Source organism: Pinus tabuliformis, chromosome 1_2 (assembly GCF_031772625.1).
Source record: "Pinus tabuliformis cultivar Carrire ecotype Pingquan chromosome 1_2, CPIR1, whole genome shotgun sequence".
Taxonomy (NCBI): Eukaryota; Viridiplantae; Streptophyta; class Pinopsida; order Pinales; family Pinaceae; genus Pinus; species Pinus tabuliformis.
The window spans coordinates 715,309,059-715,334,674 of NC_142298.1; the positions used below are offsets into that span (position 1 = coordinate 715,309,059).

The following is a 25,616-nucleotide window of genomic DNA, read 5'->3' on the forward strand; positions in this document are numbered from 1 at the left end:
GTTAGTTTTTAGTCCCTAGTTCTTAAGTTTGTAGTTCTTCCTTGATGGCTTTTGAAAGCTTTGGAGAACTTTGTTGTACTTTGTACTTTTGAAGAAATTGAATAAAGCTTTGATGTTCTCAACATGGAAGGAGATGTGAAGTAGATGTCATGGAGCATATTAGAATGTAAGGTAGAGTAGATTTCATTTTGTAAATATTGCTTTGTAGAATGTAAGGTAGAGTAGATTTCATTTTGTAAATATTGCTTTGATTTCATTATGTTATTTAATTGCTTTCAAGTTTGATAGATTAGATTTTTCATTCATGCAATTTTAATTCATGCAAGTGGCAGAGGGCCCCTGCACACTAAAGCCTTGTATAGTTGTCATTTAATTCTGCATTTAATTTTGTTATGCTTCTGTATATTAGCTGTACATAAATTGCTTTCAAGTTTGATTGTAGATTAGTGATGCACATAGCCTTTTAATGACTAATGACATGATAGAATCATCTTGTCCTTTTGCTGAAGCAGCAAGGATACTGGGTCTCATAGTCACTAGCTCATTGTTTGGTTGTTGCATTCTATTTTGATTGTAGATTAGTGATGCACATAGCCTTTTAATGACTAAAGACATGATAGAATCATCTTGTCCTTTTGCTGAAGCAGCAAGGATACTGGGTCTCATAGTCACTAGCTCATTGTTTGGTTATTGCATTTTATTTTGACTGAATTAGCTGTATATTTACACTTTTGTTTAAATACTAATTCCATCAATAACATGTTTTAAGTTCTTTTGAAGTGCTAAGTTTTGGAAGTTACCATTAGGGACATAAGGCCTTGTCTTGAAATCTTTATCCATACTTGTCCTTTAAAAGTACTCTTAAGACCTTAGAATAGGATTTCCATTTGCATTAGACACTTTAGGAAACTAACAAGAACAAAACCCCAAAAACAACATAAACTATAAAACAACGAAGTAGGAGAAATGTTAACTAAGCACATATGGTGCACCACACTTCATCAGTTTACGATACCCGGATTGATAATTTATGTAGAAGCAATTTAAGACATTAAATTGACTAGACAAAGCTCGATTGTCAGAGATATCACTTCCCCTATAGTGCTTACGGAGAACAATTCTAGTAGCTTATCATAGATTTATTTCGAATCTTACAACTTTGCCATATAAGAGATGAAGGAATCCTTGATTGATTCTATAAGGATTCTTTAAGTCGTTATTTCCCCCTTCATATCTTTCGCTAGAGTTTTTGTAGCATTGAAGGTGTTCTGGTCTCGAAACTTTGTGGAGAGGCTAAAACACAGGGGTTCTCCATAACCCAAAAATCTTTTCTCGAAATTCCACCTAGAAGTGTCTCAATTAAATTATTAGTCTATTTTTAAATATTTCCTAAGTCTAAACTTAGGAAAAGGGGTTAATTAATCAGTATTAATTGATAAAAGTATGAATCATCTATAAACTCACACGGATAGATCCAGAAATGATCTCAGTCATCAATTATGTTTTTATCTTGGTCGTTGGAGTCCCAATTGGAGATTATCAGAAGAGGTCAATGGGTAGATGGAGGACACACCAGTGTAGATATTTAGTTGCCCAGGTAGTTTGATTTTCTCAGTAGCAGAGACCCAGTGGAAAAGATTGAGCCAGAGGGTGAGTAGCAGGTGGCAGAGGAGGTTAGCAGCATTTCTGGAGGAAGTCTTCCAGTTCCAGTAGAGGCAGTGAGAGGGAGTGCGAAATTCCCAAAGGTTTTGCGCAAGGACTGCGCAGGCATAGCAGCAGAACAGTTCGATCTAGCTGGAGGAGCTAGTGATTCAGCAACTAGAGGCCGGGATTTTGGTCAGATGATCCAGTGAGTCAGTTCCAGAGCCAAAGAGAGACAGAGCTATTGATTTTAGAATTTTTGGAGGAAACTATAGCAGAGTCTGCACAAGCCTTGTGCAGAGGTTGACACAGAAGGATCTGCGTGTGGCTGGGGAGGCAGTTCCGGGGATAGAAATCAACTGTGGGGTGAGGAAAAATCATCACAATAATTTTGCCAGTATTTCTCTCAGATTGGATTGCCAATAGAGCATCCAAAATAATGTACACGGAAATTTGTTGTTGCATAATAAAATAAACCCTCATACTGTTGCACTGGTTTTCCCAAGTTGGGTTTTTCCAGGGACTTTTGTCCAAAATAATGGTGTTAATTTTTATGTGTGCTAGCATATTTCTAAGCTCCTATTTTTCCTTCCGTGGTATTTTATTTGGTGAAGAAATTGCAGTGAGACTATTTCGTTATTTTGCCCGAAAAAAAAAAATAGATTGCATAATTAATTTTTTTCAGTTAGGAGAAATATTTTTAGTTCCTGCATTTCAAGGAATTTTCACACTTCCTTTGGTGGTTTAGTGGTTGAACCCTTAACATGTCGAATAACTTCATTTTCTGAGGATCAAATTTGTCCTCTTCTTCTATGCAAGGAAATTTGATGACCCAAGCAATTTGTTGCTTTCCTTGCAAAATGAAGTCATTTTGATAGATTTGAACATAAATATAAAGATACTTACTTGTCAAGTGAAGATGCTTCTTTGATGATGATGATAATAGAAAGATGTCTTCCTTCAAGTATGCTTTGAAAGGTGATCCTTTCTTCAATGAGAGGGGGATCACTTTGATTTCCTTGATGATGATGATGGCAATTCCCTTGAATGTAGAGACTTCAAGATGCTTCAATGTGTAGTTCTTCTTTGAGTGTATATAGGGTATTTGTGATGATGATTGTGAGCTTTCCAAGAATGCTTCAAGTGTAGAACCCTTCTTTGGATGAGCTAGGGTTTTGAGGTCTTCTTAGATACTCCTTATAGTTCCTTCCTTCAAGATCATGAGTAGGTTAGTCCTTCTTGATGATTTCCTTGCACTCGGCCCTTATGCATCCTTCTTCAATAATGATCTTCTAGCTGCCTTTTCTTCTTGTCGTAGTCACCTTAGCTCTAATACCATGTTGAGAAATCTAGGGGCAGTAAGTTAGGTGATTTCTCTTACTTTGTTAAATGCTTGTGATGTATTTTACTTATCTTGGTTAGATTCTTCTTTCACTTGATTATATTTAGTGTTCTTATCATCAAACAACTACCAAACAATAAAGAACAATGAAACAAGAGGACACAAGATATAGGCAATCAGCGAGGGCCAGAAACTCTCCTCTTGAGAGGAAAACCCACAAGAATTCTTCTCTTCTTATAGAATCTTCAAATGACGAATTCCAAGACCTAAGACCCTCGACAAAGACCCCTCCAAGACCAAGTCAAACTGTTTCCTTGATGAGCTTCTTTCTAGCAATTTCGACCCCAGCAACTTCGACCCTAGCAGTTGCTTCTGAAACTTCAACCCAACAGTTTCTTTTGCAACTTCGACCCCAGCGACTTTCCAACAAATCGACTTGCCCAGCAACTTTCCAACAACTTTAGAAACCCTAACACAAGAGAGAGAGAGAGAGAGAGAGAGATCCAAAACTTCAATCTTGTTTTTCTTCTTCTTATCCTTGATTTTTGTCATTTTCCAACTTCTTTCTTGAGGAGATCGAACTTGCTTGTTGTGTGTCCAAATGAGGTCGAGTTCCTTCTTATATATAGGCTTTCTAGGGGTATGAATTGCTTCCTTGAGGCCGACTTGATCTTTCATGTAGGCCGACTTGCTTGAGGCACCATGACAAGGTCTTGGAGGGTCTTTGACTCTAATTTGACTCAAATAATTTTTTCTTTACAATATGTAACATGCACAAATGGGTCTTCCATACATGACAATGACTCAATTGACTTGTAGACTCAATGACAAGCCCTAGAAGCACTCAATGGGTGCTTGACCTATAAAACAAATAACCTTGAGCATGAAATTCATGCGTCAAGAATAACAATAATAATTTTATTTCTCTCTTCTTCATCAAATACATAAAATTGTGATTACATATGTCATTATGAAGGTCGAACCTAGTTACATATTTGATATTTCAAATTTTCAACACATAATTCATGGGAGATAGGGATGAAGTATAACTTTCTACTCCTATTGGAATCCTACAAATACATAAGACAAGAATCACTACTAGAGGGGACCAACTAGATAGCAACATTCCAAGGGAGGTAGCTTGAGGACATTGCGGAGAAACCTTTGAGATATCACACCAAAGAGACAAAATGTTGAGGACAAAGGCAAAGCAACTAACACAATTTTGTAGAAACCATCTGCCACCACACTCCCTGATCCCAACCCTGGATCCCCCTCCAAGCAGGAACACTCAATGAGGACCCTTGGGAGCGCGCTCTAGACCTTTTGTGAATGCTCACTACCTATTTGGGAGTGTGGTGCTCCCAAGGATGCTCCCACAGCCAAGCCGCGTACTACCAAGGTGCTCCCTGGACACTCCCAAGGTGCTCCTTGGATGCTCCCTAGGCATTGCCTAATGGTAATGTTAAATTCTTGAAGTAAAAGTTTATTACTTAAATTTTTAACATTACCATTAATTGTTTCAGAATGTTTGAAAGTGGTTCCAATCTCATTGTCTTCATATGGAGAAAACAGAATTTCATATTCCATTCAAAATTCAACAGCCTTAACAATTTTCAGAATTTCCAAATCAATAGGATTGTGGTGTTTCATCGAATTCTATCATGTATGAGGGTACATAATTGGCATTTAATTAAGGGCACCAAGCCCTATATGTACCCTACTAGTTTTTGGTAGCATTAGAAGTTCTCTAGCCTTGAAAATTGGTGGAGAGGCTAAGGCACATGAGTTCTAATGAACCCAGAAACCGTTTGATGAAATTCCACTCGGATTGTATTTTATTAAAATAATTAATATTTTTAATGGAGTTCCTAAGTCTAAACTTAGGGAAATTAAAATATTAATGGGTGTTAATCAAAATATGGGTGAGAATGATCTAGAAGGCAGATCAAGTCATGTTTTAATCTTAGCCATTGATTATAGACTTAATCTCCGTCATTGAAGACTCAACGGGAAAAGTATAAAATGGAGGCTTGAGGTTCATTTGGAAACACACACATCGAGATTGAAGAAATCGATTTTCTGAAGTGAGAAGTTCTCAGGAGGAAAATAGATTGGAGAGATCTTGCAGCAAAGGGGCAATGAGAATCTGAGAGAAGGAATTTCTGGAGAATACTGACAGAGCAGCGAAAAGAGCTTGCAGAGAGGCAGCGCAGAAGCCGGATGAGTTGACGCAGAAAAGCTGCTTGTCACGCAAATCCAAAATTGTCGGAACAACCGAAACTGTCGAGAACTGCCAAAACAGCCGAGAGAACTGACACAGAAAAGTTGTCTGTCACACAGAATCCAGAACTGTCGGAACAGCCGAAACTACCGGAACTGTCGGGAGCCGGGAGAGTTGACACAGAGGGAAGAGAAGATGACGCAGGGTTGACGCAGCACCAGGGCATAAATAGCCGTGGTTAGCCAGTTTTGTGCCGGATCAGCCGGAATTCTGCCAGGTGAAGTGAGGTAAAACACACTCAGATTTTCCGCCAGTATTTTTCTCTGTAAAGGATTGCTAGATGAGCATCTTAGATTTGTATTCAGATATTTCTCCTGCATAATAATAAACCCTCAAAATTGTTGCACCGGTTTTCCCGCATTGGGTTTTTCCGGGGACTATTGTGTCCAAAAATAAGTGTGTCCTATGTATCTTGTTCTTTGCTCTATTTTTTGTTTCATGAAATCAAATATTTAATTAGTCTAGGTTGCAAAAGTAATTTTCTTCAGCATTCAAAAGAATAACTTGATGAATGTAATTTAAAAATAAAGTAGGAAAAGTAGATTCAGATTTGCTGCAGTAGGGTTTCTTCGAGTCTAGGAACTTTCACATGGTATCAGAAGGTTGATTTTGAAACAAGGAGAGCAGATCAAGTGTTGAGCAGTGAGGCTGAAAGTTGCACTTGGCAGCAATTCGAATCCCCTTGAAGGAATTGTGCAGTCCTTGCCGAAAGCAGATCCGAGGATATCTCTCTCTGAGTGAGACAACAGAGAGGTATGATTTCCAATTCGTGAGTTTGCAAAGGCATAGGGAGTGACGCAGAGCCTCAGCACAGTGCTTGAAGCGCGTAGTTTCTGTCGGGGCGGAAATCCGCTGGAAAAGAACAAAGACATGTAGAAGGGGAATTTTCTCCTTAGAGAAATTTCCGTTGGAAAGTTTGAATTTCTCACTTGCTGAGCAGCGGAACAATGCTGAGTAGTGACTAGAGGAGTCAGTTCGATAGTTGGGTGAGATGGCATCACATGGGCTCGGAGATCAGGGCAGGTTGGAAGGTGTTTCCAACTATGTCATATGGAAGACCAGAATCTTAGCTGTTCTGGAGAAATATGATCTCGAGGCCTACGTCAAAAGTATTGCAGTTGTTCCTGCTGACAACAATCAAAAAAAGAAGTACAAGGCCGAGCAGGGGAAGCAAAGAGGCTCATTCTCGATGGAGTTCGAGATCATGTAGTCTCACACTTGCAGGGCAAGGATATAGCCCGAGAGATGTGGGAAGCCTTGTCTTCTCTGGATGAAGACTCTTCCGAACAACAAAAGATGCATTTCGAGCAGAAGTTGCAGTGGACTTTGATGCAGAAAGGAGAAGGGGTGAACCTCTATCTTCAACGTCTTCAGGACACTAGAGACTAGCTTGCTGCAATGGGATCCACTCCTCAGCCAACCGCGATGGTGAGGATAGCCCTGAATGGAGTCTCGTATGAATGGCATGTTTTCGTCCAAAGCATATTGGGCAGAGAAAAACTACCTTCATGGGAGGAAATGTGAGCGGTTCTTCAACAGGAGGAGTTAAGGAGGGACCTAGTGAAGGTCAACCTCAATGGCAGTGGTGGGAGTGGCACAAAGACGAAGGAGGAGGAGTAGAACGCAGCTCTGGCATCAAAGGGACAGCAGAAACCGAAGCGAAAGAAGGACATTTTGAAGGTGAAATGTTTCAGTTGTGGCGAGTTGGACCACTATGCATCCCAGTGTCCTTTGAAGAAAAAGGACAAGGATGAGAAACATGATCCTAAGGTTGCTTTAGCAAAGGTTGACGAGGATGAGTTTTCCATGTATGCCCACGCATCTCCAGGTGGGAGATGGGGCAATATTGAGCTATAGTGGGGAGGACTACATGTGGGCAGGATCCTTGTGGAGTCCATGCCTTGGATCAATTCCGTGCTACGGGAGCCCAAGATTCAGCAGTAGCAAGATGGACTTAGTGTCAGATGATGTAGTGGAGTGTTTGGAGGACAGATGCAGTAGTTAGGGACCAGAGACTGATCAGCGCAAAGCAAGGTTGGCAGCAGTGCAGTTGGCATAGCGCAGGAGTCAGTAGCAGCACAGAAGATTCAGAGGGTCAGAATCAACAGCAATCAGATTCCAACATTCATTGTATTATGTTGAACACAGTTAAGTTCAGCTAATTTTGGATGTTTTTCAGTTGCTTCTCTCAACAACTGAGTTGCAATATGGATGCAGTGCTAGCAGCATAGCAGATGCAGTGTTTGAGAGGGAGTTGTAGTACAAATGCAGCAGAGGCAGTGGCAGTGTCATGGGCAGCATTATAGTAGCAGCAATGGCATAATGTTGGTGGCAGCAACAATGTAAAAAGGAGGTGCTTCAGAAACAAAGCAGCATGCAAGTGGACATTGTTTCTAGAGCACCTTCCTCGCTATGAGGGAGTGTTAGTTTTTTGCAGCATCGGAAGTGCTCTAGCCTTGAAAATTGGTGGAGAAGCTAAGGCACATGAGTTTTAAAGAACCCATAAACTGTTTGGTGAAATTCCACCCGGATTGTATTTTATTAAAATAATTAATATTTTTAATGGAGTTCCTAAGTCTAAACTTAGGGAAATTAAAATATTAATAGGTATTAATCAAAATATGGGTGAGAATGATCTAGAAAGTGGATCAAGTCATGTTTTAATCTTAGCCGTTGATTAGAGACTTAATCTCGGCCGTTGAAAAATCAATAGGAAAAGTATAAAATGGAGGCTTGGGGTTCATTTGGAAACACACATAGAGAGATTGAGGAAATCGATTTTTTGAGGTGAGAAGTTCTCAAGAGGAAAATCAATTGGGGAGATCTTGTAGCAGAGGGGCAGTGAGAATCTGAGAGAAGGACTTTCCGGAGAATACTGACAGAGAGGTGGAGAGAGCTTGCAGAGAGACAACACAGAAGCCGGGAGAGCTAATGCAGAAAAGTTGCCTGTCACGCAAAATCCAGAACTGTCGGAACAGCTGAAACTATCGAGAACTGCTAGAACAGCTGGGAGAGATGATGCAGAGGTAGCGCAATAGCCGAGATAGTTGACGCAGAAAAATTGCCTATCATGCAGAATCCAAAATTGCCGAAACCACTGAAACTGTTGGAATTCCCGAAACTGCTAGGAACTGCCGGAAGAGCCAGGAGAGCTGACGCAAAGGGCAGAGAAGGTGATGCATGGCTGACGCAGAGCCAGCGCAGAAATAACCAGGGTTAGCCAGTCTTGTGCCAGATCAGCTAGAATTCTACCGGGTGAAGTGAGGTAAAACGCACTCAGATTTTCCGCCAATATTTTTCTCTATAAAGGATTGCTAGATGAGCATCCTAGATTTGTATTCAGATATTTCTCCTGCATAATAATAAACCCTCAAAACTGTTGCACGCACCAATTTTCTGCTTTGGGTTTTTCCAGGGACTATTGTATCCAAAAATAAGTGTGTCCTATGTATCTTGTTATTTGCTCTATTTTTTGTTTCATGAAGATCAAATATTTAATTAGTGTGGGTTGCAGAAGTAATTTGCTTCAATATTCAAAATAATAACTTGATGAATGTAATTTAAAAATCAAGTAGGAGAAGTAGATTCAAATTTGCTGAAGTAGGGGTTCCTTCGAGTCTAGGAATTTTCACATACCACAGTGTTGAGGTGTTGATTATTGAACTCCTTTGTCATAGCCTTGACAAAAATGTACCCTTCACTCAAACCAAAATCATTCATCAGGCAAGTATTTTTTCTACCATATTTTAAGGCCTGGATTAGGCAATCTCATCAAAATTGGGTGGTGTCGATCAATGTCCTTAGGAGGTAGAGGCAAAGGCTAGACAAAAGGAAAAGAATGAATAATGATACTAATAATGAGGACCCCAATATAAGTGATGGTGAAACATTGTTTGTCAAGGAGTAGCAGAACATGCATGGTGGTGCTACCTCACAGCTACAACCTTTGGCGACATGAGTGCTTTCACAATTTGTGAACATTTCTTCTATCGAGAGGTGTTTAGCAACTAGCTCAATTTATGATTTCGGACCTTTTGGTCTTCATATTTCAGTGTGTAGATGACCTATTTTGTAAACATAACTCTTTGGTCATGTTATTGTTGACAATTGTTAGTTAACCCATTTCATTCCATAAGTTAATGGTCTACTTTTCTATTATATGGATTAAAATTTTGTATGTTTGTTTGTGATTGATAGATGGTTGATGCTCAAATGATTAATTATTAATGTACTCTGGATGCCATTTCTATCTTCATTGATGTGCAGATATGCATGTTTCCACATACTCTGCAGCTAATTTGGCATTCTAAATGTTTTTTTAAATAGAAATGCTATATATATATATATATATATAGAGAGAGAGAGAGAGAGAGAGTCCTGCTCAGTGAAACCTTGGACTAATACACCCTCGGTACAGGGTCAAATAAGTAACTCTGCTGAAGAGCTTACGTGCATGTTTCCACATACTCTGCAGCTAATTTGGCATTCTAAATGTTTTTTTAAATCGAAATGCTATGTATATATATATATATATATATATATATATATATATAGCGAGAGAGAGAGAGAGAAATCGAAATGCTATATATATATATATATATATAGAGAGAGAGAGAGAGAGTCCTGCTGAGTGAAACCTTGGACTAATACACCCTCGGTACAGGGTCAAATAAGTAACTCTGCTCAAGAGCTTACGTAGGGCACTCCCTCACTTATCTGTCGCATTTTATTCGTATGTAAGCAGCAATATTTTGTTTTTATCGTTGCCAAGACATAGCCAGTGGACGTGAGTTTCACCTGTTTTTTCATCTTCAACTGCTGTTTTGGCCTTTTATAGAGCATTCCTGCTGATTTTCATTGTTTAGATCATTTTTTATGAGGGCCCAGGATGGTGACATTCAACAATATGCATTACCATATCATCCTAAGATGTACAATGACGGAATTGGATCGTTAAATATGGGATGAAACGAAAATAGAAATAATGACATCTCCCTTTTGAATGCGAGGTTTCATGTGTGTGATCCCAAAATTATCGTGAAGGAGGGTTGTGGAGTGTGAGAGAGTGATGATGATTTGCGTGGAGAGCGTTTCTTTGCCCGATATACTTCATGGGTTCTATCAACCACATTCAGTGTTTCAGTCCAAAAGAAAAATAATATAGCTGGATTGTTGTTTTTCTGCTTTACATGTAACAGGAATAATAATAATAATCGGACTTGTTGTCCTGTCTTGGAATAGGTTAGGCTCTACGATTATAAAACCTCTTTCCAAACTATCTCACATTGGCTGTGAGAATTAGTTCATATAAACATATTAACCCCAAATTCCAATATGCCCTGACGATTATGCTAAAATGGCGTCCCCAATAGCCATTGGTTGTGGGGTGGTTATGCAAATTATCACCGCTCACTAGCGGTATCATGTTAAAGTTCACAGAATCGACGTTCTTTGAGACCTACCTTTTCTCAGTCTCAAATTCTAACACTTGAGGCTTATTAAAGTTCAAACAACGACGTTCTTTGAAACATGCCTTTTCACATTCTCAAATTTTAACACCGGTGCCATATTAAAGTTTAAGGAACTGACGTTCTTTGAGACCTGGCATATAAGAGACCTCTTCATTTTGAAATCAAAATGGAAAATCGAATTTGATCAGAGATGAAATTGAGGACAACCATTTACCTGAATTTCCCTCCGAATGGCGCTAAAATCGAAAAATCGCTTTCCACTGAGATGCAGAAATTCCCCCCACTCAGCAGTTTCCGACAATGAGCCATCCTCCCTACGGGGAAGTTGAACGAGCTGCAGAACCAAAGGCCTTCGAGTGCAGATGTCAGCTCCTCTGGGGAGAAAATCCCGGCCAACAAGAGCCTCTAGAACGCTGGATTTCCCGCTGCTCTGGCTGCCCACCACGGCCACCTGAGGCAAATCAACTGTCGAAGCACTGCCCAGCTGGGCAAATATGTCTTGCAATCTGTTGATTATCGGAATAACGGATTGCCCTAAAGAGGCTGAAGGCGGTGATATATTTGAATTTGGATTGCCATCGGCATGGATATTGCTATGATCCTGCTCCGCCATTCGGGGAAATTCTGCTCCGCTCAGCTTTTTTGCTTTCAAACTCTTCTCTGCTCTGTTTTTTTGCTTTCAATTTCTTCTGTAAGCTCTTTTCGCTCATCTCCCAAAATGACGATATCTATATATACGATGTCCAGAAGATACTTAAACGAATCGAGAGAATCAAACTACAGAATTCGATAGCCATTCTCATGTGACGCGTGTCACGTGAGAATAGACGTTTATTATTGTCCAAGTCTTATGTTAAAATTTAAATTTGGTATAATGTTCAGGTTCAAATTTCTTTTGTCGGTAAGTGTTGTAATTTGAAACGCAAGTAATTTTTTGTACGGATAGTCAGGTTACAATTTCAACCGTAGATAATTTTGTTTTAAAATATCAAAATAATGTGCAATTATGAAATTAATGATTTCATAAAAATGTTTAAATAAAAAATGTAAATTTTTAATAATAGAGATATTTAATTTAGGAAATCGATCTAAATTTATCATTTAAGTCTCAGTTTCAAAATCTTTGTTGTAACACTGACCTTCCTAGCCTTTTACATTGTCAAAATTACAAGGAGCTCGAGAAGTTTCTCTCCAAGCTTTTTGAGCATAGGAATAAAATCTTAAATCAAACTAAATAATTCGTTTCTTTAGGTCCGATAAACCAAAGTTTGGTTTCAGTGAACGCTAACCATCATCATCATCATCAATATGATTAATCATTTAAATTAGTTTATTTAATTAGAATTGTTTTATAATTGAAATGAAATGAAATGATATTTTATGGAATCACAAGAATGTATACACCCATTCTTTTCACATTGAAGTTGATGAGAGTTTCTTCTTAATTAAGAAATAAGAATTTTTGTGTTAGGTTGAATTCATTATTGTAGTACTTTTTCTTTCTACCCAACTATTTTCCCCATACTCGTTTACTAAACTTTTCCATAACAAAATTATTTGAAGTATTTTAATTTGGAAGAAATTCATTATTCGAATTTAAAAAACTTAAAAATGGAAATAATTAAAATATATATAATTCAATGAATTGAATATTTATCAGTGTAGATTCATCTTAACTACAAATATACTAGAGTCAAGATGGATCAAATCTCATTATATGCAAATCTTTTTTTAAAATGTCAAACTTGGCAAAAGATTTACACATCAGGATATTTAATTTCTTTTAGTGTTAGATAAATTAGTTATTTATCTCTCTATAGACCATGTGTAATTTTCATTATTTAAATTGTATTTTCAAATAATTTATTATTAATAATATTTTATATTAAAAATTAAATGAATTATAGATTTTCCTCAAGCAACTAAATTAATTTACATTTAATTACTTTTTCCTTTTAAACATTGAAATATTTTACCAAGGTAAACATTAACACACATACACATATATTAGTTAATATGGATATTCAAATTGTTTATTTAAGTTTTATATTAAAATATTTATAAGAGAAATAGTTTTTGGTTTTTTTTACATGTAGTTTGTTGGTGGTGTTAGTACAATTGGCAAAAAGCATGTTGGCAAGTCTTTGTGTATCCAAGTGAATGTAAGTTCAATCCAGACATATCTCACCAACCGAACTTGCAAATTACCTATAAAATTAACCAAATAAAATGTTTTTAAAATATTTTTTTGAAAAACATATTTCAATTCCAAACTGAGCACAAACAAAATAACACATAACTTTCATAGATTATTAAATAAACCTCACAATTATTAATTTTTTAAACATGTATAAAACTTGTATACTTTGTTGAAGTGAAAAACAAAAAAGTTTTATAAATTTATATAAACCACCAAAGTATTTGCATATAGTAATTTGATAATTGAAACACAAAATCGATACATGTCCTAACGACACCAACTTCAGGTCTTGGCTTAACTTTATAAATAAATAGAAACAATTCATGTCGTAACAACATCAACTTCAAGTCTTGGGTTAACTTGTAAATAAATAGTTCTATTAAGTAAAGAAGGAATAAACCAATATAATATTTCAAAGTGGAGTAGGGAAATTAGAATTGAATAACTAACACCAACTTCATGAATGCATATACAACACCAACTTCACCTCTCGAGTGTAGAAATAAATAGTTTCATTAAGTAAAGAAAGAAGGATGTACCAATATAACATATCAAAGTGGGGTTGAGAAATTAGAATGGATTAATTAATTTGTAATATGTTTTTTTTGAAGTGTTAAAAATATGTAAAGTCGTTGAAATTGTTTAGTACATTAATGGTGAATAAAACTAACTTAGAAATATTTATGTGAATTTCTATTTTATGAACTAAAGGGCTTAGTTTTCATGATTTTTTTTTTTTTTGTATTGAAGGGTTTAGTTTTCATGCTTTTTTTTATTTTTATTTTTCAAACGTTTAGTTTTTATGATTTTTTTATTTTATATTTTTATGAATAAGAGAGTTATATTGAATTAAGTTGTTTTTAATTCATAGATTATTTTTTAAGGTTTAATTTATAATTTTGTTTTTAATATTTTTTTAAATTTTAATGGATTTTGGATTGATAGTGAATGGGTGTATTGTTAAGGCACTGCAAAATGGTTACTAATTTAATTTCTTCATGGGTGTCCATTTTGCAAAAAAAAGTTACAACCTCAATGAAATGTACATGACATGACCTTGACTCTTACTTTTCAAAAAAGCAAGTTAAAGATGGGCAAATAACATTGATAAATGATCTTGGGAATAAATGCAAATCCTTAGAGAAAAAATTGATAACCCATTCTTACATTCAGATTAAATTGTAAGCTTGAGAATGTGAGTCCATTCAATTGGTTCTAGGTATGATTGCGAAATGATTGTATGCCTATATGACAAGCACAAAAACAGGTTATACCTTACTTGCCATATTTAATTATGCATATAAACATTACATCACCTACAAAGGGAATTAACTATCGGGGAAAGGTATGTCGAAATTATAAGGTATGTAGAGCTATTAGATCAACCAAGCTTTCCCATTCACAATAGAAATGCATGCATAAGTAATTTTCAACAAAAATCTGCAATTTTATGCTTACAAAAAGCTTCACTATCCCATGCTTAGAAATGTTTAGTTTTCATAAATGTTACCTCCCACCTATTGTGTGAGGCCAAAAAGTAATGTTCTTGAGATATGATAGCTAAAGGATGTCAACTTAATGAATATTTTGCATGCCAGTTAAAACTTCCATATTTATGATGTTTAGGTTGAGATCATGCATGATGGCGAACGAGCACGGCGCTAGGGTCCTTCCTAGCTTTCTTTGGGTTAATGTCGTTGCCCACAAGTCTTGTTTTGCAGTCACCCTGCCCCGTAAGGAATAAAGGGCCATGAAAGATGAGTCCACATGGATGGAGTGACACGTTGAAGTTTTTCTCACCGCAAGGATGAACCGAATGTCTGTATAAACCAGATCAACCTTAGAGGAGAACTAAGATCATCGGTTGTTGTGGTAAGTCTCCTCTGTGTCGGTGAATATGGCGGGCCATGGATCATGCATGTGATGGAAATAAAGTCCCTCATATGTGTTGCGGTAGTTTTTCTAGAGGGCGTAGGAGGATCCTAGAGTGAAGATGGTGCCCTTCATCATAAGTGGGGCTAAGATCAAGGGGAAATCTAGGCCTTCTATACTATGACAGGGTCCAAACCTTACGAAAATGTGCAACTACACCATGATGCTCTGGTATCCGATGTATGGAAGTCTTTGTTGCTTGAATTTCTTATTCCTTAAGATTTATCACCCTGTTGCCTCCATATCGGTGTTGATCCGTCGAAGAAGAAAAAATCCCCCCTCTCATTAGGGTTGCATGGGGATTTAAAAGAATAGATCCAACCATAATGAGTTATTGGGTGTGGATCTAGTTTTGCATGTTCATATCTACACATTTACCCTCCTCCTAGACCCTATATCTATGTAGATATGACTAAAATTTTAGAATAGAAGGAGGGTTTATTACATAAAAGAGGAGAGGACTTTTCAATATTCATAAAAGCCCTGGTTGGCATATCCATATTGATTTAGTTCAATGACGAAGACTCATTTGAGAACATAAAACACAAGATTTAGCATCGGGAGGGACTCCCAATAACTGAACAAAGGCTCGTCTCATAAGGTAAATTCCTACAAGACAAGAAGACCCTGAAAGATTACAGAATAAGTAGAGGCTCCACTCTATCCTTGGTATTGGTTTACACGGGGGATTGGGCCCTACCCCTTCATCCTCCTATAGAGAAGTTGTCAGAGAGAATGTAGAACATGCTAAGACCACAACCCCAGTTGGGACCTTACTCGGGCCTTACATAGTGGAAAAGATGGGAAAACACCCATAGATCAAGATCCAAAGCTCACGAGTAAATTATATGTTCTCATATTTTCATAAAGAGGTTATTATTTGCATATTTAATCATTTTTTACCCAAACCTACGGACCTATACCAATTGATCCACACAAACTAGACTAAATAATGCGACATCTACTTATGCTCGAAGGGGTTTTTCATTGTACACCCTTCCTCTAAAGAAGATTACCAAAAAATTGGTGAGGAAGGACTATGGTTTTGGGGAAGAGTTGGCTTATTCACTACTCCCTAGTTCCCAAAATTTGACCCATCAACAATGGAAGTGACAAAAATGCCTATCTAGGTTCATCTGCCTAATCTCCCACTCCCTTTTTGGCATCATATAGTTCTTTAAGACTTCAGAAACACACTGGGAGTTTTTATCAAAACAGATAGTGAGAGAATAACAAAGCGGTTTTTCACATACACCCACATTTGTGTGGAGATCGACACCAACAATGTTATATTTTGGTAGCATCAGATGTGTTCTAGTCTAGATTTGTGTCTAAGAGGTTAACGGACACGAGATCTCCAAAACCTAGAAAGGGTTTCTCGAGATAATCTTGTGAAATGCCTTAATTAAATTAATTAGCCATCATTTAAATATTTCTTAAGTCTAACTTAGGAAAACTGGTTAATTGATGGGAATTAATTAAGGAAGATCGAGAATGCTCTAAAGACTCACATGGATCGAGTCTAAGATGACCTTAGCCATTGATGAGGATCTAATCATGGTCATTGAAGCCCCAACGAGAGATTATGAGAGAAATTCAATGGGATGGAGGGATACATAAGAGAGGAGTGAGTTCCTTGGTAGATCAAACTATCTAGTTGTTGTGATTCAGCAAGGAAGTGAGTTCGAGCCATAGAAGGAGAGAATCAATGATTAAGAGAGTAGTACAGAGAATTTTGGAGGAGTTTCCCAATAATTTTCTAGTGTTGGAGAGGCAGGAAGAGGGAGGTTGAAATTATTCTATAGAGAGATCGAATAACCAATGCGAGCAACTAGAAACCCTAGTGTGAGTGCTAAAATGGGAGTTGTTTCAGTCCTAGAGGTTGGGAGATCACCTAGAAGGAAAAACGAGTCATTTCTAGAGGCAGAGGGATGTTGGATGGCTAAGTTGGATCCAAATTGCAAGCTATAAAGATTTCCAAATTCAATGGTGTGAGTTCCAGGAAGGTCGTGTTGCCAAGGAGAGAGAAAAAGCAGGCTAGAGAGAGGTTGAATTGTATTGCAGAGGGAGAAAATTATCTCCCAATATTTTGATAGATTATTTCTATAGGATTTCTAGTTGGGAATCGAGAGTATTATACTCATATTTTTACTACTGCATAATAATAAAATAAACCCTCATTGTTGCACTAGCTTTCCCTTCACGGTTTTTTCTGGGACTATTAATCCAAAAATATTGGTGTCTATTTTGTTGTGTGTGTGCATTGTTTTCTGAGCTTCCAATTTATCTTCCGCAACGTATTTTATTTTTGAGAAGATTGCAATTGTGAGTTTATTGATATTTGTCATAATAACAAATAAATTGTAGAATAGTTAGGAGATAAATTTCCAATTAATTATAATTAAGGAATTTTCACATGGTATTAGAGCATTAAAGATCAGATCAGAGGCTGAAAAGCAAGAGGAAAAAATTTGTGCATCTTCAGAGGGAGATCTCGGCACAATTTTCCAGACCTACATGAGTCAGCTATAGGTGTGAATTGTAGAGGCAATGAGGTTCAATTTCCAGATCCAGGTGGAGGAAAATTCGAATAGACTCAAAAGTAGAATTTGTAGGCAGTGGATTTATCGAACAGAGGGTTTTGGTGAGCAGATCAATATGTTGGTTAAGCAGATCTGGGTGAAAAAAATTGTAGCGAGGGTTTATCCTGTATATCTAGGCAGGGGACAAAAGATAAAAGGCACACATAAATTATACCCAAGATGTATCTAATAGATTTCTCAAATTTCTACAGTATGGTGGCAAAAATATTCAACATTCAAGAGGCTACGTGATGCGGGAGCACTCAGCGACAAACGTGGACCAGAGGATCAGAACAGAGAGAAGTCTGTTTTAAAGCAAAAAAATAGATTTAAAGCAGATAAAGCAGACTTAAAGCAGATTTAAAGCATGCATGCATCTTTTGTGGGAGAAAAAGGAGCGGTTCTGATCGGTTCTTCCTTTCAAACGCTTCTTATATAAGACAGAGATCGAGAGGACGTGAGATATCTGTTCTGGGAAGAAATTGTGAGTGATGAAGATGTAGCTGAGCGTGAGCTCATTTATAAGGCTGAAATGCCTTAGTATGTAACCGTTTTGTTTAATATATAAACCTGGGTTTACAGTTGTGCGTATATGTGTGTTTTATAATTGCGTTCATTCCGTGTGTGAGCTTGTTTAACTATTATAGGTGATTGTTCTGTATATCATCGTATGGAATGGCAGAGATTATTTACTGGGGCTCCAGACTTTGTTTTCACTAGTGAAATAAGTTCTTCTAACTTGTCTATTCGCAAGGTTTTGCTTGATTTTGGAGCTGTATAGGCAGATGCTTTGACTGTTGATCGACTTGCATCCTTAGAGAAGTATTCCCAGACAGCAGTTGTACCACGTGCCTCAATATTGGCTACTGAAGTAGAATGGCTGAAATCAATCAAGGCAGATTTAGTGATCCAAGATGTTGTACCTGTGGCATATCAAGCGGCAGCAGACGCTGGTATCCCATCTGTCTGTGTGACCAATTTCAGTTGGGATTTTATATATACAGAATATGTTATGGAAGCTGGTTATCATCACCGTTCCACAGTTTGGCAGATAGCTGAAGATTCCCTTTTGATTTATAGTGCTTCACATCGGAAGCTTGTGCAGGACGACGACGCACATAAAGATGGACCTGGCGACACTAATTTAAACGGCTTGATCTGAAAGCTGGGTCGATCATGATGGAAAGAGGGTTCTGTGTCAATCGAGTCAGAAGGGTAATTGGATCTATTCCTGGTGTAAACGTAGGTGATCTTTTTATTTCAGAATGGAGCTATTGGCTTGCATGGGCCTATCATGGCAGGAATAGATTACATTAATGCAAAATTCAGTGAGTGGAATGTGCATGTGCTTATACCCAGGCACGTCTATGTTAGTAATCACAATTTTTAAATCAGAGTGCCCAACGACGGTCATAAAATCAGAATAATTTGTATTCACTGTCAAGCTATGAGTCAGATAACTCTACTGTACAAAATGGCGCGGCATGGATTAATTTATGTTATAACTGAAGATCTGTATAGTTCCCATGTATTTGTTTATGGATGGTCCGACATTTAATACAGATCCACATTTAAAAAATTTAGAACGCTTTCGTCGGGACTTGTGGGCCCATAACCCACAGGTCGAGGTTCGAATTTTATTTGGGAATTGGGATTTTGGGCAACCCCCAAATTCTCATTCCATCAGTTTGGTATCAGAGTGAGAAAAAGATTCTGCGGAAGGAGGTACAGTTCTTGATAAAGTATGAAGTGGTATGGTCTTTATATTTTGTGTAGGTAGCAGTAGAGGAAGGTGAGAAGATTGCAATAGCCTAAAGCGTTTACCAAAAGACCAAGTCTAGAGGAGAGCTTGGTGAGGTAAGAGGCAGCAAGGAGGACTTGCTGTTGCAGAGGTAGATTGCAGCTCACAAGTTAAAGTTATTACGAAGACCAAAAGCATATGACCAGGAGGTCATAAATTTTTGTGCCTCGGGAGTCTGATGCGGGAGCACTCAGCAGCAAACGTGGACCAGAGGATCATAATAGAGAGAAGTCTGTTTTAAAGTAGAAAAATAGATTTAAAGCAGATAAAGCAGACTTAAAGCAGATTTAAAGCATGCATGCTTCTTTTGTGGGAGAAAAAGGAGCGGTTCTGATCGGTTCTTCCTTTCAAACGCTTCTTATATAAGACAGATCGAGAGGACGTGAGATATCTGTTCTGGGAAGAAATTGTGAGTGATGAAGATGTAGCTGAGCGTGAGCTCGTTTATAAGGCTGAAATGCCTTAGTATTTAACCGTTTTGTTTAATATATAAACCTGGGTTTAGAGTTGTGCGTATATGTGTGTTTTATAATTGCGTTCATTCCGTGTGTGAGCTTGTTTAACTATTATAGGTGATTGTTCTGTATATCATCGTATGGAATGGCAGAGATTATTTACTGGGGCTCCAGACTTTGTTTTCACTAGTGAAATAAGTTCTTCTAACTTGTCTATTCGCAAGGTTTTGCTTGATTGTGGAGCTGTACAGGCAGATGCTTTGACTGTTGATCGACTTACATCCTTAGAGAAGTATTCCCAGACAGCAGTTGTACCACGTGCCTCAATATTGGCTACTGAAGTAGAATGGCTGAAATCAATCAAGGCAGATTTAGTGATCTCAGATGTTGTACCTATGGCATATCGAGCGGCAGCAGATGCTGGTATCCCATCTGTTTGTGTGACCAATTTCAGTTGGGATTTTATATATACAGAATATGTTATGGAAGCTGGTTATCATCACCGTTCCACAGTTTGGCTGATAGCTGAAGATTCCCTTTTGATTTATAATGCTTCACATCGGAAGCTTGTGCAGGACGACGACGCACATAAAGATGTACCTGGCGGCACTAATTTAAACGGCTTGATCTGAAAGCTGGGTCGATCATGATGGAAAGAGGGTTCTGTGTCAATCGAGTCAGAAGGGTAATTGGATCTATTCCTGGTGTAAACATAGGTGATCTTTTTATTTCAGAATGGAGCTATCGGCTTGCATGGGCCTATCATGGCAGGAATAGATTACATTAATGCAAAATTCAGTGAGTGGAATGTGCATGTGCTTATACCCAGGCACGTCTATGTTAGTAATCACAATTTTTAAATCAGAGTGCCCAACGACGGTCATAAAATCAGAATAATTTGTATTCAGTGTCAAGCTATGAGTCAAATAACTCTACTGTATAAAATGGCGCGGCATGGATTAATTTATGTTATAACTGAAGATCTGTATAGTTCCCATGTATTTGTTTATGGATGGTCTGACATTTAATACAGATCCACATTTAAAAAATTTAGAACGCTTTCATCGGGACTTGTGGGCCCATAACCCACAGGTCGAGGTTCGAATTTTATTTGGGAATTGGGATTTTGGGCAACCCCCAAATTCTCATTCCATCAATTTGGTATCAGAGCGAGAAAAAGATTCTGCGGAAGGAGGTATAGTTCTTGATAAAGTATGAAGTGGTATGGTCTTTATATTTTGTGTAGGTAGCAGTAGAGGAAGGTGAGAAGATTGCAATAGCCTAAAGCGTTTACCAAAAGACCAAGTCTAGAGGAGAGCTTGGTGAGGTAAGAGGCAGCAAGGAGGACTTGCTGTTGCAGAGGTAGATTGCAGCTCACAAGTTAAAGTTATTACGAAGACCAGAAGCATATGACCAGGAGGTCACAAATTTTTGTGCCTCGGGAGTCTGATGCGGGAGCACTCAGCGGCAAACGTGGACCAGAGGATCAGAACAGAGAGAAGTCTGTTTTAAAGCAGAAAAATAGATTTAAAGTAGATAAAGCAGATTTAAAGCATGCATGCATCTTTTGTGGGAGAAAAACGAGCGGTTCTGATCGGTTCTTCCTTTCAAACGCTTCTTATATAAGACAGAGATCTATAGGACGTGAGATATCTGTTCTGGGAAGAAATTGTGAGTGATGAAGATGTAGTTGAGCGTGAGCTCGTTTATAAGGCTGAAATGCCTTAGTATGTAACCGTTTTGTTTAATATATAAACCTGGGTTTACAGTTGTGCGTATATGTGTGTTTTATAATTGCGTTCATTCCGTGTGTGAGCTTGTTTAACTATTATAGGTGATTGTTCTATATATCATCGTATGGAATGGCAGAGATTATTTGTTGGGGCTCCAGACTTTGTTTTCACTAGTGAAATAAGTTCTTCTAACTTGTCTATTCGCAAGGTTTTGCTTGATTGTGGAGCTGTATAGGCAGATGCTTTGACTGTTGATCGACTTGCGTCCTTAGAGAAGTATTCCCAGACAGCAGTTGTACCACGTGCCTCAATATTGGCTACTGAAGTAGAATGGCTGAAATCAATCAAGGCAGATTTAGTGATCTCAGATGTTGTACCTGTGGCATATCGAGCGGCAGCAGATGCTGGTATCCCATCTGTCTGTGTGACCAATTTCAGTTGGGATTTTATATATACATAATATGTTATGGAAGCTGGTTATCATCACCGTTCCACAGTTTGGCAGATAGCTAAAGATTCCCTTTTGATTTATAATGCTTCACATCGGAAGCTTGTGCAGGACGACGACGCACATAAAGATGGACCTGGCGGCACTAATTTAAACGGCTTGATCTGAAAGCTGGGTCGATCATGATGGAAAGAGGGTTCTGTGTCAATCAAGTCAGAAGGGTAATTGGATCTATTCCTGGTGTAAACGTAGGTGATCTTTTTATTTCAGAATGGAGCTATCGGCTTGCATGGGCCTATCATGGCAGGAATAGATTACATTAATGCAAAATTCAGTGAGTGGAATGTGCATGTGCTTATACCTAGGCACGTCTATGTTAGTAATCACAATTTTTAAATCAGAGTGCCCAACGACGGTCATAAAATCAGAATAATTTATATTCAGTGTCAAGCTATGAGTCATATAACTCTACTGTACAAAATGGCGCGGCATGGATTAATTTATGTTATAACTGAAGATTTGTATAGTTCCCATGTATTTGTTTATGGATGGTCCGATATTTAATACAGATCCACATTGAAAAAATCTAGAACGCTTCCGACGGGACTTGTGGGCCCATAACCCACAGGTCCAGGTTCGAATTTTATTTGGGAATTGGGATTTTGGGCAACCCCCAAATTCTCATTCCATCACTACGGCTACGAATTTGTCTTCCATATTGGAGGATAAATTTTCTCAGATTGCATGCCTCTCTAAATCAACTTCACAAGGTGTCCAGTATATAGGCAATGAAGCGTTAGCAAATACTTCTCTAGCTATAAGGAGGAGCAAATGGATTTCCAGATTTAGGTGGGAAACAAAGTAAATGTTCTCCAATCAGAGTAGGTGCCATTGAGATGCAGAGGGAGTCAAGAGAAAGCACCAGTGTTATAGATGTGTTGCATGTGCCCAGCTTGGGTATGAACCTAATTTCAGTATCCCAACTATAGGATAAAGGATATTATGTCCACTTTGTAGGGAAGAAGGTGTTCGTCAAGCACCCAAACTGCAAGAAGGTGAAGCAGATTGGAGTTCATGACAACAAGTTGTACAAGTTGCAACTCAATTTCTCCAAAGGCACTAGTTAGCAGTCGCGACAATGATAGTAGTAGCAGTGGGTTGAATGAACTATGGCATAGGGGATTTGTACATTTACACCATGGGGCACTTAGGATGCTTAGGGAGACAGTGACAAATGTTCCAAATTTGAGCACGAGACACGATGATGTGTGCAGGGGGTGTGTACTTGGGCAGTATACTAAGGAAATGTTCCCAAGAAGTGATAATAGATCAAAAAGTGTGTTGCAACTTATACACTCATATATTTGTGTCCCTATGTACACTATATCTCTCAGAGGGTATGATTACTTCGTCACCTTGATTGATGACCATTTTAGGAAACTTGGATCTATTTCTTGATGACCAAAGATGAGGTCTTTAGTCAGTTCAAGGAATTTAAGGCTCTAGTAGAGAATGCAACAACAAAGAAGATTAATGTGTTTCACTCAGATAATGGAGAAGAGTACATAGATAGTGACTTCACGGGTTTCTGTGTGAAGGAATGCATTAAGAGAGAGTGGACAACTCCATACAATCCACAACATAATGGAGTAGCGAAGAAACAAAATAGGTCTATAGTTGGGGCTGCAAAGGCTATGTTCTCTGACCAGGACATGCCCAAGTTTCTATGGGAAAATGCATGTAACACGGTTGTGTATATACAAAACAAGATTCCTCACAGGGCGTTGGGGAAGACAACACCAGAAGAAATCTTCTCAGGGAGGAAGATATAAGTAAGTCACTTCAGGATCTTTGACAACATAGCTTACCGCCATGTACCAGATCAAAAACACACTAAATTGGATCAAAATACATAGAATGGGTTCTTCATTAGGTATAGAAAAACCTTGAAAGCATACAAGATCTGCATTGCTAGGAATAGGAATATTATCAAGACATAAAGTTCATGGAGGATAGAGCCTTCAAGAGATATCGCGAGTTGCTAGCGGGTGATCAAAGTGGGCCAACATAAGCTCCATTGATCCAGCAATAGGGTTAGTCACAAGGACAGTCACAAGGATCTAGTACAGTTACTAGTACGAGCACGACCTCAGGTGCAAGAGATCTTGCGAGTTCGCAGTAGACGGAGCAACAAAGGTAGGATGGGGAGTTGGTTGATTATTGTTTTTCTTAAATCTTTAAAATTAATTTCTATGAGAAACCACATAAATAAAGGCAATGAATGTAAAGAGAAGTAAACGCTCATAGTATCTTGAAAAGAGAAAAACACCTTATTCTAGATGACAAAGTTGAGCTTAGCATATCCATTGAGCTAAAAAAATCCTCCAACTTCATTAGCATAATTGTAGATTTTTTAATATATGTCAAACAAGATATTAAAGTGCTTATGACCAATCATTATGTTTTCCACCTGTAACCAATTGCATGTTTCATGTCTGCTGCTACACCAATCTTGGCTTCCTTTTCTAAAAAATGCATCATACTAAATTTGCCCTTATTTTTCCAACTTTGTCAAAAATTAGTGTTGATCCTCATATGATTTTGATCCATCTATGGATTGATTTTAAACTCCAAAAAGCAATGCTAATCCCAAGAGAAGATTTCATAAAAGAAGTGACATTATCCATTGATTTTACGATTGGTTTTATTTATTTTTATCTTTGTTCCTTTCCTAAATTACAAACTTTTCTTATTAAGTGTTGAAATTAGGAGATAAATCTTACGAAGTTTATCAATTTTATGGGTTCCATATATTCTCCAAAAGTAGCACTTTTCTCATTTTTCTAACTATGTCTACTTTTCATTCTAATTGCAATGCTAATTCGAAGGAAATAATTATGATAGGTTAATCTTTATTTTGGGCCTTAGCATGTTGCAAAATTAGTGCAATGGTCTTGCTTAATGGAGATGTCATTCTTAGGAATACTATTAATTGGAATAATGTTATTTTTCTCATATAAAAAACTGATGTCCATGCTAATGTGGCTTTCTACAATGGCTAATTGGGAGTGAATCAAATCTAATGTGAGTGTTTCAAACTTGATGAAGTGCACTCTAAGAATGCAACTAATGTTAAGACGGTAAATGGTAGTTTTAGTTTTGCAACTTGTACCTCTAGAGTCCAAACAAATGATTTGGTCTAATTTGAAATTGATTGGTCTCCTTATGCTTGTTTTGTGTTGGAGGGATGTAATTCATAAGCACTTAAAATAACTACTTATACGACGCTAATAGAGGGTGATGAAAGCATTGTAGTTCTATTGATGAAAATGACTTTATATCTCTATATAATGTTATATTTTATTTACACATGAAGATTAGGCATTTTGTAATAATGAAATAGATGGAGTGATGGATCCTTATGATTATTATATTCCTCAACTACTTATTAATCTTCACATGGAGCGCTATCAGGCCTAATGGATAATTTCCCTCATTTTTAAGCACAGTCCAACCTAACTTAATCAGATGACAAGCCCTTTTACACAACATGCATTCAATTTGCATCCCATCTTCTCATTACAATTTTTCCCATTAACCTTCAAGATTGATCTAGAAAGTTCTCGTAGTAGGTACAAAGAAGCTTATAACACTTAACCTAATAACCACTAACATGTATGTAATAAATCCATTTAGAGAATTAAGGCAGCACAATATCCATTTAATT

The 25,616-nt window shown here is 37.7% G+C and overlaps 1 pseudogene across 1 annotated transcript in view; it reads right to left on the reverse strand.

The window, feature by feature from the left end:
* The window catches only part of LOC149207737 (dynamin-related protein 3A-like), a 409,797-nt pseudogene extending 398,323 nt beyond the window's left edge, over positions 1–11,474 (reverse strand). The window contains exon 1 of the transcript XR_016252705.1: positions 10,953–11,474. The product of XR_016252705.1 is annotated as a dynamin-related protein 3A-like (transcript). The remainder of the gene's footprint in view (positions 1–10,952) is intronic.
* Between the last annotated feature and the right edge of the window lie 14,142 nt (positions 11,475–25,616).